Source organism: Anabrus simplex, chromosome 1, assembly GCF_040414725.1.
Source record: "Anabrus simplex isolate iqAnaSimp1 chromosome 1, ASM4041472v1, whole genome shotgun sequence".
Taxonomy (NCBI): domain Eukaryota; kingdom Metazoa; phylum Arthropoda; class Insecta; order Orthoptera; family Tettigoniidae; genus Anabrus; species Anabrus simplex.
In genome coordinates, this window is record NC_090265.1 from 217,702,114 (window position 1) to 217,715,942 (window position 13,829).

Sequence of the window (13,829 nt, forward strand, 5' to 3'; positions counted from 1 at the left end):
TATTTCTGTCCTAACACGTAAGGTAAAGGTTCTATTCTGCCCGAAGGCAGGTTCGAACCTCCGCAAAGGTGTGCCTGAGCAGGAGTTTACGTACGGTAGGGTGGCCAGTTCCTTTCCGCTCCTCCATTCCCTTACCCCCACCAACAGCGCGTGGCAACCCATCCAAATCTCGACCACGCCCAATGTTGCTTCAACACGGCTACGGCCGTTGTCCCTAACACCTAAGGAATTTTAAATTTGGAAAATATACTAATGAAGTCCAGCTTTGCCTCCACTCCAGTACACAATGCGAGGCGTTTGAAAAAACGTTGCTCTTTCATTGGCTCGATTCCAACGGGCTGCCAGTCTGCTGATCCTCCATGACGTCACGCTACGTCATCCCCCCACCCTGGTTACGTCAGTGACACGCTGGAGTTCCCCTTCAGGTGCTTTATCCCTAGCGTCCCCTTAGTATTATCATTGTTCCTATTATATATATATATATTTCGCTGGGGCCATCAAGGACCACGTTAAGTCTTGTTGCATTTGACACTGAACTTGGCCTTCTTTAGAGCCCAAATTTCCCTCATTCTTTGTGAGTGGGCCTGCTTACGCTCCTCTGTCCAAGGGGCACCGTGTCTTCTCTTCGGTTGCTCGTCTCGGTTTAGCCCGTTCGTCAATATTTTCTTGCGGAAGAGATCTCTGTTAAGGGCGTCTTCAGCTGAGATATGTAGCATTTGCAGGTCGTCTTTGGTAATTCTAAACCAGGGAATTGTGGTTTTGGGGTTTGAATAAAAAAAGTTAAAGATTTCTTTAGTTAACTTTGTTCCGTCCATTCTTTTCAGATGACCGTAAAATCGTGCCCGTCTTTTTCTGATTGTGTCGGTAATTTTCTCTATTTTGCTGTAGACTTCCTTGTTGGATCTCTTTTGATGGATTCCATTTCTGCACTTTGATCCCAAGATTCCTCTCACAATTTTGCGTTCTCTTTTCTCCAGTTCTTGAAGGAGTCCTTTGTTGGCATTTAGAGACAGGGTTTCGGCTGCATTTAGAACTACTGCCTTCAGAACTGTTTCATAGTGACGTATCTTGGTGTTTTGGGAAAGGCATTTTTTGTTGTAGATTGTGCGGGATGTTTGGTAGCCTATTTCCATTATTATTATTATTATTATTATTATTATTATTATTATTATTATTATTATTATTATTACGGAGCTTTCCGTGGTAGGTAGAGGTGAAAGAAGGTGCGGGTGTGAACGGATCTCAAGCTACGAAAGTAAAATTAATTTAAAATTTAACAAGGTTATATTTTCTTTTCAAAATAAGGAAATAACAAGCATGGCAGGTACAAAGTAGCAAGTCAAAAGGGTAGTTACAATATTTACAGGATTTGGGCTTCGCGCCCTGACTTCACAATGCTTGGGCAATCAGCTCAGTTTTACCCCAAACACAAGTTTCAACAGAGGGGCAGAAAACCCCATTCATGCCTAGGAGCCCTTGCTCCAAATTACACTGAAAAGCCTCCACGAGGCATACAACACTCAATTTTCAAAAAGAGCCACTCGCTCTCAACTTTAAGCCTCTCAAAGGCCACACCAAACTCCACCTTCGAGTTGTCCTCACTGGACATAGACACAGGGGTAAAATACCCAACCTACTGAGGTCTATTAAATGAAAAGAAGGTTGATTACATGACCTCCAAAATAACAATTTGAGAGGAGGCGATCGGCACTCCTAATACACTTTGTTTTAAAAACCTAATTTGGCTCTTAGGCCACTGATGCAAGGGCTAATCCCATACTACGGAGGTGACTTTAGAAAAGAAACAAGTTTACATAATGTTAAGGAAGAATAGGTTGAGAAAAAAGTTCACCTCAAAACAATATGAGTGGGAGATCGAGAGGGTTAAGCACTCTCTATCCCAATACGTAGTTTAAAAGGTAAAATAGATACCAGATTCTTTACATTTTTAAGGAAGGTTACATAACGGAAAAACTTCGGACCCGCCCCGAGAGTTAAACTGTTGAGCTAGCAAAGAAAGAAGTTATTAATTGGCCATTACCTTGTTGTTGACCGCTGCCGAAGAAAGAGGCGCTTCCCGCCCCCTGCTATGTACTTTACACACTGAAAGATGGAACAGAAGTGGCGCAGAGACCCTAAAATCAGCAGTTTATATACTCTCGCGGAAGGTTCTAGGCGTTAGGGGAATGAGAACACCCGCCCACAATCACTTTATTGGAGAATAAAGAGAAACCCCTACACAAGATGAAGAAGAAACACATTATTGGTGGAAAATTAAGTTAAGAAATTCGGGATAGGTTGAATACAAAACAAGGAGAAAGAGAGGGGTATACAGCCAACTTAAACCATAACAGAAGGAAATTTAACAAGAAACAAACTTTTGAAATAAAAATTTCTCCAAAGAACAGTTCTTTTTCTTCGCACTAGGGTGCACTATTGTAGTTCTTCAGTAGTGTCCTCTAGAAGAGAAAGTTCACACTTCTTACTTCAAGCAAAACAAAAACACATCAAAAATGACACAGTTCTAAAACTCCGAAATTTACAGGTAGTGACATCTTCTGAGAAAGTAGAAAATTAATACCGTCAATAAAGTTCAGGTTTCCTCCAGCAGAGGAGTTTCAACTGGCGCACCTTTTGAATTAGCGGCGTGGAGGTGTACCGCCCGGTACAGACCTCCCCCCCCCCAAATGTTCCTCCAGGGGTGACACATGAAATTTGTTTGAAAACTAGGTCCAAGTTTTGATGTAGATGTGGAGATTAATTGCCGAAAAATGTATAAGATTTTCTTAATGTGGTTTGATTCAGTTTCAAAATTTTTGTTGTAACTGGAGAAGTAAAGTTTTTATGTTTGTAGAAGTTGAATTGAGAAGGAAAACTTTAGTTTTAAAATCGGGGAAAAAATTTTCTAAGTCCACCAGATTTTGTTGTTGAATTCCCAAGTGTAGTCATCTCTTATAGTAACTGTCCATGTAGTTGATGTTGATTAAGTTGGATGGCCAGACCGGCCTTTGCAGCTTGCGTCCAGAGGAGGCCGCTCGGACCCCTCAAGTACCCTGAGATACCGCTCGCCCGCACTATGAGGGGAGCAGTGGTGTTGAAACACGCCGCGCCCGCGGTGAACATATACAGTCTGCGGGCAAGTAGCAGGTCGTGCGCCGCACATCAGCCTTGGCCGGGAGGAGAGCTCCGGCTCGCCGTGCACATGTCGTCCTCGCTGGGGTCGAGGGGGCCCTTCCTCAAGCCCAGTCGCGGCACAGCGCCGCGCGGCTGCGGGGGCACTGAAACATTAAAGCTAGGCGGCAGAATATTGTTGGACCATCATCATTTTTTGAGGGCACAGGCTTGGTGGAGAGGTTGAGGGGCCAGCGGCGTGCAGATATCCATGGCATTTAATATAATCAAGCCACAGTGTGTATAGCAGGAGACGGGAGCGTGGTAATGGCCGTGGTAAGGACAGAATGGCAGTTTAACGGTGCGGGGAGGGTTTACAAAAATACTTACATATGAAACTAAATTTTATGGAAGGGGCAGAAAGCCTTAAAGGTGAAACTCAAAAAAAATATAACTTTCATATTCCTTTCACGATTATATGAAGCAAGTTGACACAAAATTTACACTGCTTTCACCTGTGACAGGTGAACCCTAAATATCCTCTCGGTGGCTGGATTACTTAATAACAACGTAACCGGCGTAAGAAAATCGAGAATGACACATGGCCCATGAAATCTGGGGGCAAGCTTGCCCGCGGGAACAAAATTCCTGACCATAACTTGGTCACCTACTTTCAAAGGGGTGGGTCTCCGTCCACGATCATACCTTTCGCTAACCTTTTCATGAGAGACTTTAAGATTGGCTTTAGCCTTCTTCCACAGATCTTTAATGATGTCCGGATCTATTGTCTCGGGTAGAATGTCACTCAGAGACCAGAGGTTAGAGAGCGGCGTGTTGGGAACAAACTTGAACATTAAAGAGGCTGGAGTAAATTTATGTGATTCATGAACCGCCGAATTCAAAGCAAAAGCTAACCAATGCAGGGACGTATCCCACCTGGAATGATCTTCATGATGATAGGCAATAAGCGCGGACCTGAGATTACGGTTAACCCGTTCAGCCAGAGATGGTTGAGGGTAATAAGCAGAAGTAGTTACATGAGAGATGGACAAGTCGAAACAGAATTTACGAAAAAGATTAGATGTGAACGCCTTAGCATTATCAGACACAATATATTGGCACGGACTAAGAGAGGCAAAAATAGAATTTAAGCAAGTAATGGTAGACTGAGCGGTAGCCAGCTTAGTCGGAAATAACCAGGAAAATCTAGTAAAGCCGTCTACGCATACCAAGATAAACTTGTTAGCATTTCCCTTAGACTGGGGGAAGGGTCCTACATAATCAATATACAGGCGTTCCATGGGGCGCGACGCTTGATGAGAAGACAAAAGGCCTACCTTGGTGGACATGGTTGGTTTACTGAGCAAACAGGGTTTGCAAGCCTTCACTAGTTCACGGATTTCACCGTCCATACCTTTCCAGATGAACATTTCACGAATCTTCTCACGAGTTTTAAAGATTCCAAGATGCCCTCCTAATGGGGTCTCATGATAATACTTGAAGATCATAGGTACAAGAACAGCTGGAACGACAACTTTCATCATCTTATCATGCCTCGAGGGGCAACATAGAACACCATTCCTCAGAACATAAGGCACGACATGTTCCCCAGAAGAAATGGTTTCCATTATCGGAGCCAGCGTCGGATCTTCACGTTGGTATTTCTCGATATCTCTAAAGAGCATGGGAGCATCTGTTAAGATAGCATTAACATCAGATAGTATGGACTCGGAAGGTGATGAACTATCGACCGGTTCATGGGTCTCGACGTCGTTGGAAAACATACGGCTGAGTCCATCAGCAACAATATTTTCGGTACCTCTGATATGCCTGACATCGAATTGGAAGGCAGAAATACGGATGGCCCAACGGGCTATACGACCAGTACGACGCGGCCTACCTAAGACCCAGCTTAAGGCTTGATTATCTGTCTCCAGGTCAAATTTGACGTGTTCCAGATAGAGACGGAACTTCTCTAAGGCGAATAACACTGCCAAACCTTCGAGCTCATAGATGGAATACTTGGCTTCTTGAGCCGATAGAGTCCTAGATGCATAGGCGATGGGTCGCCTCCCTAGTTCAGTCTCTTGAAGAAGGACTGCAGCTACTGCTGACGACGACGCGTCGGTTTGGACGATGAATTTTTTCGAGAAATCAGGCATAGCAAGTACAGGGGCATTACAGAGAGCTAATTTAAGATCTTCAAAAGCGGCTTGTTGAGAAGGTCCCCACTCGAATTTGATGCCTTTCCTACGAAGAAGGTTTAAGGGCGCCGCTCTATTAGCGAAGTTAGGAATAAACTTCCTGAAGAAATTCACCATACCAATGAACCTGGCGATACCTTTAATGTCCTTGGGAGGTTTAAAATCACGGATGGCCTGTGTTCTAGAATGATCGACTGCTACACCATCAGGTGATACAATATGCCCTAGGAATGACATAGAGGGCTTAGCAAAGGCAACCTTGGACAACTTAACAGTTAACCCAGCCTTACGAAGGCGATTGAGAACTTCTCGCAGATGATCTAGATGTTCTTCAAAAGTCTCTGAAAATACGACATCATCCAAGTAGTGATATAAGTACTCAAATTTGATGTCGGAGAAGACCCTATCTAGTAGCCTAGTGAGTACAGCTGCTCCCGTGGGGAGCCCGAAAGGTACGCGGTTGTATTCGTATAAGTTCCAGTCCGTGGCAAACGCTGTGAGGTGTTTAGAGCCTTCGGCAAGGGGAATTTGATTATAGGCCTGATTCAGGTCCAAGATAGTAAAGAACTTGGCCTTACGGAACCATGAAAACAAGAATGAAGGTCGGGAAGGGGCACAGATTGTAACACCACCTTCCGATTGAGAGCCCTATAATCAATGACAGGCCTGAAGCCTCCTTGGGGTTTCGGGACTAGAAAAATAGGCGAAGAATACGCCGACTTAGAGGGCCTAATAATACCATCCTTCAACATTTGATCGATGATTTCTTTCAGAGCCTTCATTTTAGGTGGAGATAGCCTATATGGTGGAAAACAGACAGGAATCGAATCCGTGACCTCAATTTTGTATTCAATAAGGTCAGTAACACCAAGAGTATCAGAGAACACCTCTGGAAATGACTGACATAATTTACGAATACTATCAGCCTGCTCCTCAGGTAGATGTCTAAGGTCTAACAACATCTCATCCTGGGTAGGCGAAATAGATGAACATGACACAGAATTACACTTTAACAAGGGAATTTTACATTTGGACGCAAATTTGAATGTGCACGACTTACTCTGAAGATCGAGCACAAGACCAGTGTGAGAAATGAAGTCCGCTCCCAGTATGATGGGGCAAGACAAGTGCTTAGCCACAAACAGTTTGGTTTTCCATGTAAATTAAAAAATACGAATTTTGACCAGTAAGGAACCTAGAATTTCTAATGGGGATGAATTAGCCGAAACATATTGAACAGGAGAGGAGACATAGTCAGGTAGTTTACAAACAGACTTAAATTTTGAATACCATTGGTCCGAAATAATTGAACAAACACTACCTGAATCTAATAGAGCGGTTATAGGCTCGTTATTTAATTCAATCTTAAGAAAAGGAATAGGTGCGGGGGTATCCGCCGCAATCCTAAGACATTCTTTAGGGCATTCAAAAGATGAATTTGAAGACTGCTCGTTCCCTGAATTTACAACCTGTTTACCAGGGGCTGAGTCCCGGGAAGATGGATTAGTCGACTCAGCCGAAGCCACTAGTCACTTTTTATTATTGGCATAGGTGGAATTTGCACCAGAAGTTGAGCAGGAGGGGGTGCTATTTGAGTTTGGGCAATTCTTGGCGATATGTGAGAAAGCCCCACATTTAAAACAGCCTTGTGATGAACCAGCCCCATTCCTTGTCCCAATCGACTTGATCAGTGGACACTTATTGCGCAGGTGGTCAGGCGACCCACAAGCATAACATTTACGAGGGGTGACTGATCGGCGAGTTGGAGGCCGAGTATTACTAAAGGAAGGCGGGGGTTCTTTCGCTACACGCAAAGAATCGGCGTATCTAACTCCTTCTGCTGAGACGGCCAATGCTTCAAGTTCAGAGAAAGTTTGCGGGCACGCCGCGAAACACAAATATGACCTATAGGGAGGTGAAATTCCCTCTACAATAGCCTGTACAATCTGATCCTCCGGAAAGTGAAGAGCAAACACCCTAGTATAGAATTTAATATCTTGGATGAAGTCAGCCAGGTTTTCATCCAAACGCTGTACACGATAATAGTACTTCTGAATCAGAGATGACCTCGCGCGGGCGGGAATAAAATTTGCAAGCAGATGTGCATGAAAATCTTCAATAGATGACTGTTCGGCTATGGCTCTTACTATTTTGTCAGAGAGAATACCAATTGCATAAGGATAGATAATTTGCAAAATTTGACATGGAGAAAGAGAAAACACAAGGGCATGATCCTGAAATTCAACTAGAAATCTTAAAAATGAAATTACTTCACTGGTGGTATTAACGGAAAACTTAGAGATACCTCTGAGCAACATTGCCAATGGATGAGGCAAGCTGCTAAACCCGGGTGACATAGTCGGTAAAGGTTTAAGTGGCAAAGAAGTTAATTCAGAACGTACATTAGTCAATGAGTTACGACGTTCAGACTCGTTGTCTAATGGGGCAGAGATAGTTTGAGCAGCAACGGTTATCCTTTTGACTTCTCCCTTAGGGGGCTCTTCCTCGCTCCCAGCATTCATCGTGGCGGGTTGATCAGTTTTGGGAGGAACTTCCCCAGTTAACAATTGAGTGACCTTGCTAGATAATTCAGACAAATATTCAAGCAGCGTACTAGCTTCCTTCTTCTGAACGTCATTCAACTTTAGAGACAACAGATCGTTAACTCTATTTGAAAAATGAAACAGCCTAGCTTGCACACGCTTAATTTGATTAGGAGAAGGATCATTTTCATCAAAAAAACTAATACAGAAGCTAGCCCAGTAATATTCTCCGTGATCGTGGAAAGAGAGTCGTCAATTTCTTTCTCTCCCAAATTGGGGATGGAAATGGGCAAATCTAGGGACTCTCTAAGCTTGTTTGTGTCTACTGCAACCGTGCCTCCAGATTGTACATTTCTGATAGTTAACTCATAGATCAACTCCTCCTTGCGCAAATAGTTAAGATGGAGAACATCGCGAGGGCCGGGCATGGTGACAGATCAATTTTGAAAATCTCAAAAAATTCCAGCAACTGAGAAAATGGTTAGAGTTCGGAACAGAACAATATTTAGCCGTCAAAAGGGGCTAAAATGAGACCCATTCAACCACGCTCTGCTACCACTTGTTACGGAGTTTTCCGTGGTAAGTAGAGGTGAAAGAAGGTGCGGGTGTGAACGGATCTCAAGCTACGAAAGTAAAATTAATTTAAAATTTAACAAGGTTATATTTTCTTTTCAAAATAAGGAAATAACAAGCATGGCAGGTACAAAGTAGCAAGTCAAAAGGGTAGTTACAATATTTACAGGATTTGGGCTTCGCGCCCTGACTTCACAATGCTTGGGCAATCAGCTCAGTTTTACCCCAAACACAAGTTTCAACAGAGGGGCAGAAAACCCCATTCATGCCTAGGAGCCCTTGCTCCAAATTACACTGAAAAGCCTCCACGAGGCATACAACACTCAATTTTCAAAAAGAGCCACTCGCTCTCAACTTTAAGCCTCTCAAAGGCCACACCAAACTCCACCTTCGAGTTGTCCTCACTGGACATAGACACAGGGGTAAAGTACCCAACCTACTGAGGTCTATTAAATGAAAAGAAGGTTGATTACATGACCTCCAAAATAACAATTTGAGAGGAGGCGATCGGCACTCCTAATACACTTTGTTTTAAAAACCTAATTTGGCTCTTAGGCCACTGATGCAAGGGCTAATCCCATACTACGGAGGTGACTTTAGAAAAGAAACAAATTTACATAATGTTAAGGAAGAATAGGTTGAGAAAAAAGTTCACCTCAAAACAATATGAGTGGGAGATCGAGAGGGTTAAACACTCTCTATCCCAATACGTAGTTTAAAAGGTAAAATAGATACCAGATTCTTTACATTTTTAAGGAAGGTTACATAACGGAAAAACTTCGGACCCGCCCCGAGAGTTAAACTGCTGAGCTAGCAAAGAAAGAAGTTATTAATTGGCCATTACCTTGTTGTTGACCGCTGCCGAAGAAAGAGGCGCTTCCCGCCCCCTGCTATGTACTTTACACACTGAAAGATGGAACAGAAGTGGCGCAGAGACCCTAAAATCAGCAGTTTATATACTCTCGCGGAAGGTTCTAGGCGTTAGGGGAATGAGAACACCCGCCCACAATCACTTTATTGGAGAATAAAGAGAAACCCCTACACAAGATGAAGAAGAAACACATTATTGGTGGAAAATTAAGTTAAGAAATTCGGGATAGGTTGAATACAAAACAAGGAGAAAGAGAGGGGTATACAGCCAACTTAAACCATAACAGAAGGAAATTTAACAAGAAACAAACTTTTGAAATAAAAATTTCTCCAAAGAACAGTTCTTTTTCTTCGCACTAGGGTGCACTATTGTAGTTCTTCAGTAGTGTCCTCTAGAAGAGAAAGTTCACACTTCTTACTTCAAGCAAAACAAAAACACATCAAAAATGACACAGTTCTAAAACTCCGAAATTTACAGGTAGTGACATCTTCTGAGAAAGTAGAAAATTAATACCGTCAATAAAGTTCAGGTTTCCTCCAGCAGAGGAGTTTCAACTGGCGCACCTTTTGAATTAGCGGCGTGGAGGTGTACCGCCCGGTACAATTATTATTATTATTATTATTATTATTATTATTATTATTATTATTATTATTATTATTATTATTATTATTATTATTATTATTATTATTCCATAGGAATAAGACCATAGACAGTACAAAATGGTCACTGGCACTCGTGGAAATGATTATCCCCTCTCGACTGAAGTCAGTGATACAATCTATCACTTTCCTTTCAATCCTATGACTCACAGCCAATTGCGAGTCCGCTTTCATCTACGTTGTAGATTCGATCAGGTATGTAGGAGTGCTATTCGAACTCGGAATGTCAAAGTATGTGTTTACATTGCCCTTATTGAAACCAATGGCTTGGGCGTAAGAAGTTCTAATCGGTTTCCCTACTGGCAGAAGGGCTTTATGCAGCTTCAAGAACTTTAGCCATTTCTTTCCGCCCGTAGTATCTGCAAACGCTTGCACAATTTTCCCTGTGGCTTGCTGAAAAGCCATCCTGCTTTAAGTCTCCACGAATTAGACCAAATAAAGTTGCTACCAACGATAAACAATATAGCACTAGTTCTTCTACAATGCCCGGGCTGAGTGGCTCAGACGGTTGAGGTTCTGTCCTTCTGACCCCAACTCGGCAGGTTCGATCCTGGCTGTCCGGTGGTATTTGAAGGTGCTAAAATACGTCAGCCACCTGTCGGTAGATTTACTGGCACGTAAAAGAACTCCTGCGGGACAAAATCCCGGCACCTCGGCGTCTCCAAAAACCGAAAAAGTAGTTAGTGGGACGTAAAGCCAATAACATTATTCTCATCTTCTACAGCTTCAGTTGGCACCAGAGTGACACAGCGAACAAATAGATTACCTGCGTAACAGCCGCGAGCTGGACGTCCTGTAGCAACTAACTCCGAATCACTGGCATCTGCGACTTCAGTGGTGTCAAGGTATGGTGCATTGGAGAGCGGAGTGGAGATCTGTTGTGTTCTGGTGCCAGTAATGCCCGTAGGTTGGTAAGGAGGAGGTCAGATAAGCACTTGGAACAGAGCTGTCTGCAGCGTCGATACACTGGGCTTATACCAGGGGCCATGGCCTGTGCAGAGATTTCCTTTGATTGCAGGGGCACTCTTGTCGTTATCCCGAGAACCTTGACACAGAGGATTTGTACGTCAGACTGGTGATTGAACTGGTTGTGCTACCATTCATTCACAGTATTCAATGGGGTATTTTCCAACAGGATCACGCTCGTCCTAATACTCCATTAAATGTAAGTTAAGGCAGTCACCAGCAGATAGTAGCACCTCAAAGAGAAAGAATAGGGAGTCCACTTAAGGGATATGGCCCATATCATATGGGTCCCTGTGTGGCTTCTCTCCACTACTACTCGTACTACTACTACTACTACTACTACTACTACTGTTGCTGCTGCTGTAATAACAAATGCACTGAGTTATTCACACATTGCTCTGCATAAATCGTAGATTTTGTAATATTTTTATGATTTGACATCTCTTCTCTGGAGGAATGAGACCTTTTCACAATATATTTCAACATCTCCTGATTCCTATGGAAATGAATACAGTAATTGAAACTTTGTAGGCTGTGTAACTCTGAGCTGGACAAGAGCTTTGATGACATCTAGTCGTTGATATTCAATCCTTTGTCATTCAAGAAATTTGTTATTTACATCCCCAGTATTTGTAACACTACCGGGACAGTTGGATGTAGTAATGACTCAAAGTGCCGATGGCCTCGATGCTACGCCTTTTAAAATAATAATAATAATAATTACGGAGTTACCCGTGGAAGGCAAAGGTGAAAGTAGGTGCGGGCTGGAATGGGTCTAACAACAAGGTCTAAAGATGAATTAAAATTTCAATAAAGGTTATATTTTCATAAGTAGAACAACTTAACAAATTTTACATAGAATTTAAACAGATAACAACAACTCAACCACTATCCACTAATCAGGTACAAGGTATAATTTTTACAAACGAAAGCCCGAGTTTCGGGGTCCTTAAAAGTTCTGGGCTTCGAGCCCCAATTACACAATCCTTGAGCTATTAGCCCAACTTTCCCAAGGATCACTCATTTGTTCAAAGGGCAGAAAACCCCTTCATTCAAGGAATGCAAGCTCAAAAAAAGAAAAATGTCAGGCCTCCTAGAGGCACTTTTACCACAAATAAAAGAGCTAACCCGCTCTCAATTTTTCAAGCTTATAAGGGTAATACCAGACTTTACAATCACTTGCCATCAAGGCACAACTTACGAGAATTAAACAGGGGTATCTCGTACCCATCCTACAGGACCTTAAAAGAAAAAGAAAAATAATAGGTTAATTTAAATGGCCCTAAATGCAAGAAAGGAAAGGAGGCGTGAATTAGCACTCCTAAATACACATTTTAAAACCTAAGAGGCACTAGGCCGATGACACAGGGGCTATTCCCAAGCTAAGGAGGTGACTCGTATGAGAAAACTTTAAGACATTACAGAAGGGAAGAAACAGTTACAAAACGTAGTCACCTCAAACTAAAAATGAAGGGGAGCTCAGGAGGGTAAAGCACTCTCTATCCCCGTTTTACAGTTAAAGATATGTGAAGTTTTACAAAAGCGACGGCAAATTACTTGTTTCAAGATAGGTTACATAGTAAAGGTTTCGGATCTTCCCCGCGGTTTAGACTGCTGAGCTAGCGAGAAATAAAGATGTTAAGTGGCCATTACCTTGTAGAAGAGCTGCTGCCGGATGAAAGAGGCGCTTCCCGCCTCCTGCTACACTTCCATACACTAGGCTAGATGTTGTTCGAGTGGCCAGGGGCCGTGAAAATCAGCAGTTTTTATACACTCAGGGAAGATTCGAGACATTTCATGAATAATTAAGACACACCCACTCAACTTTATTGGCTGGCTAAAAGTTACACATCAAGATAGAAGAAGAAACCTAGGATTGGTTGGAAATTAATTGCAGAAATTACTGATTGGCTAAGTTCAAAACTGGCGGAAAGAAAGATTAATATTGGCAACCCACAAATGAAAGAGCAAAATTTAATAAAGACAAAAACTTCTGAATACAAAATTTCTTCAAGAAAGTTCATTCACTTCGCACCAGGGTGCATGATCCCAGTTTTACAGTAGAGACATATATGAGAGAATGTCCACACTTCTTGATCAATAGAAAACAAAATACGTTGAAATCCACACAGTACTGACAACTTCGTTATCACAAAATTTCTGGTAGTGACATTTTCTGAGAAACTTATAAATTGATACAGTTGTTAAAGTTCACAGTTTCTCCTGTAGAGGAGTACTTTAAGGCGGAAAATTCAAATGTGCGGCGTAGAGGTTTACCGACCGGTACAATAATAATCACAAGATAGAATCGGCATACCAAGTAACCAGGAATATCTGCAACAAAAGGTCAGTGTCCATCAACGTCAGGCTTATGCTTATTGTTCAGTTATTCGTCCAGAGGCCCTGTATGCAGCAAATGCCTTGCATTGAACAGGAAAGGTCTAACTGAAAAGTTAGAAGCTAAAGAAAGAAAAATTCTGAGAAAGATCCTAGGACCAATCAGAGAAAAACGGTGAGTATAAGAGACGGCATAAGAGTGAGCTGTACCTGCATGTGGAAAGGATACGGACACCATTCTGAAACGGAGGATTAAATTTTATGACCACATAACAAGCATGAGCTCGCTGAGATTGACTAAGCGGATCTTTTCCTACTTTGTAAACAAGAAAATCAAGGAACCCTGGTTCACCGAAGTTGAAAACGATTTTCAAGAAATAGGGATCACACATGAAGACGACATCCAGTAACGTGTTGCTCTTCAGAAGAAAGTTCGAGTATATCAGCGATTCTAAGAAAACTCAAAGTTGAAAATAGGCAAGAAGTGGACTGAAGAAAGAAAGGAGGGTCACAGAAAGCGAATGCGGGAATACTGGGAAAGAATTAAAGCTCAAGGATGCAAACA

The 13,829-nt window shown here is 42.4% G+C and overlaps 1 protein-coding gene across 1 annotated transcript in view; it reads left to right on the forward strand.

Annotated features, from left to right (window-relative positions):
• Window positions 1–13,829, forward strand: part of CREG (Cellular Repressor of E1A-stimulated Genes) — a 182,994-nt gene that overhangs the window by 41,398 nt on the left and 127,767 nt on the right. The gene's annotated exons all lie outside the window — the stretch shown is intronic.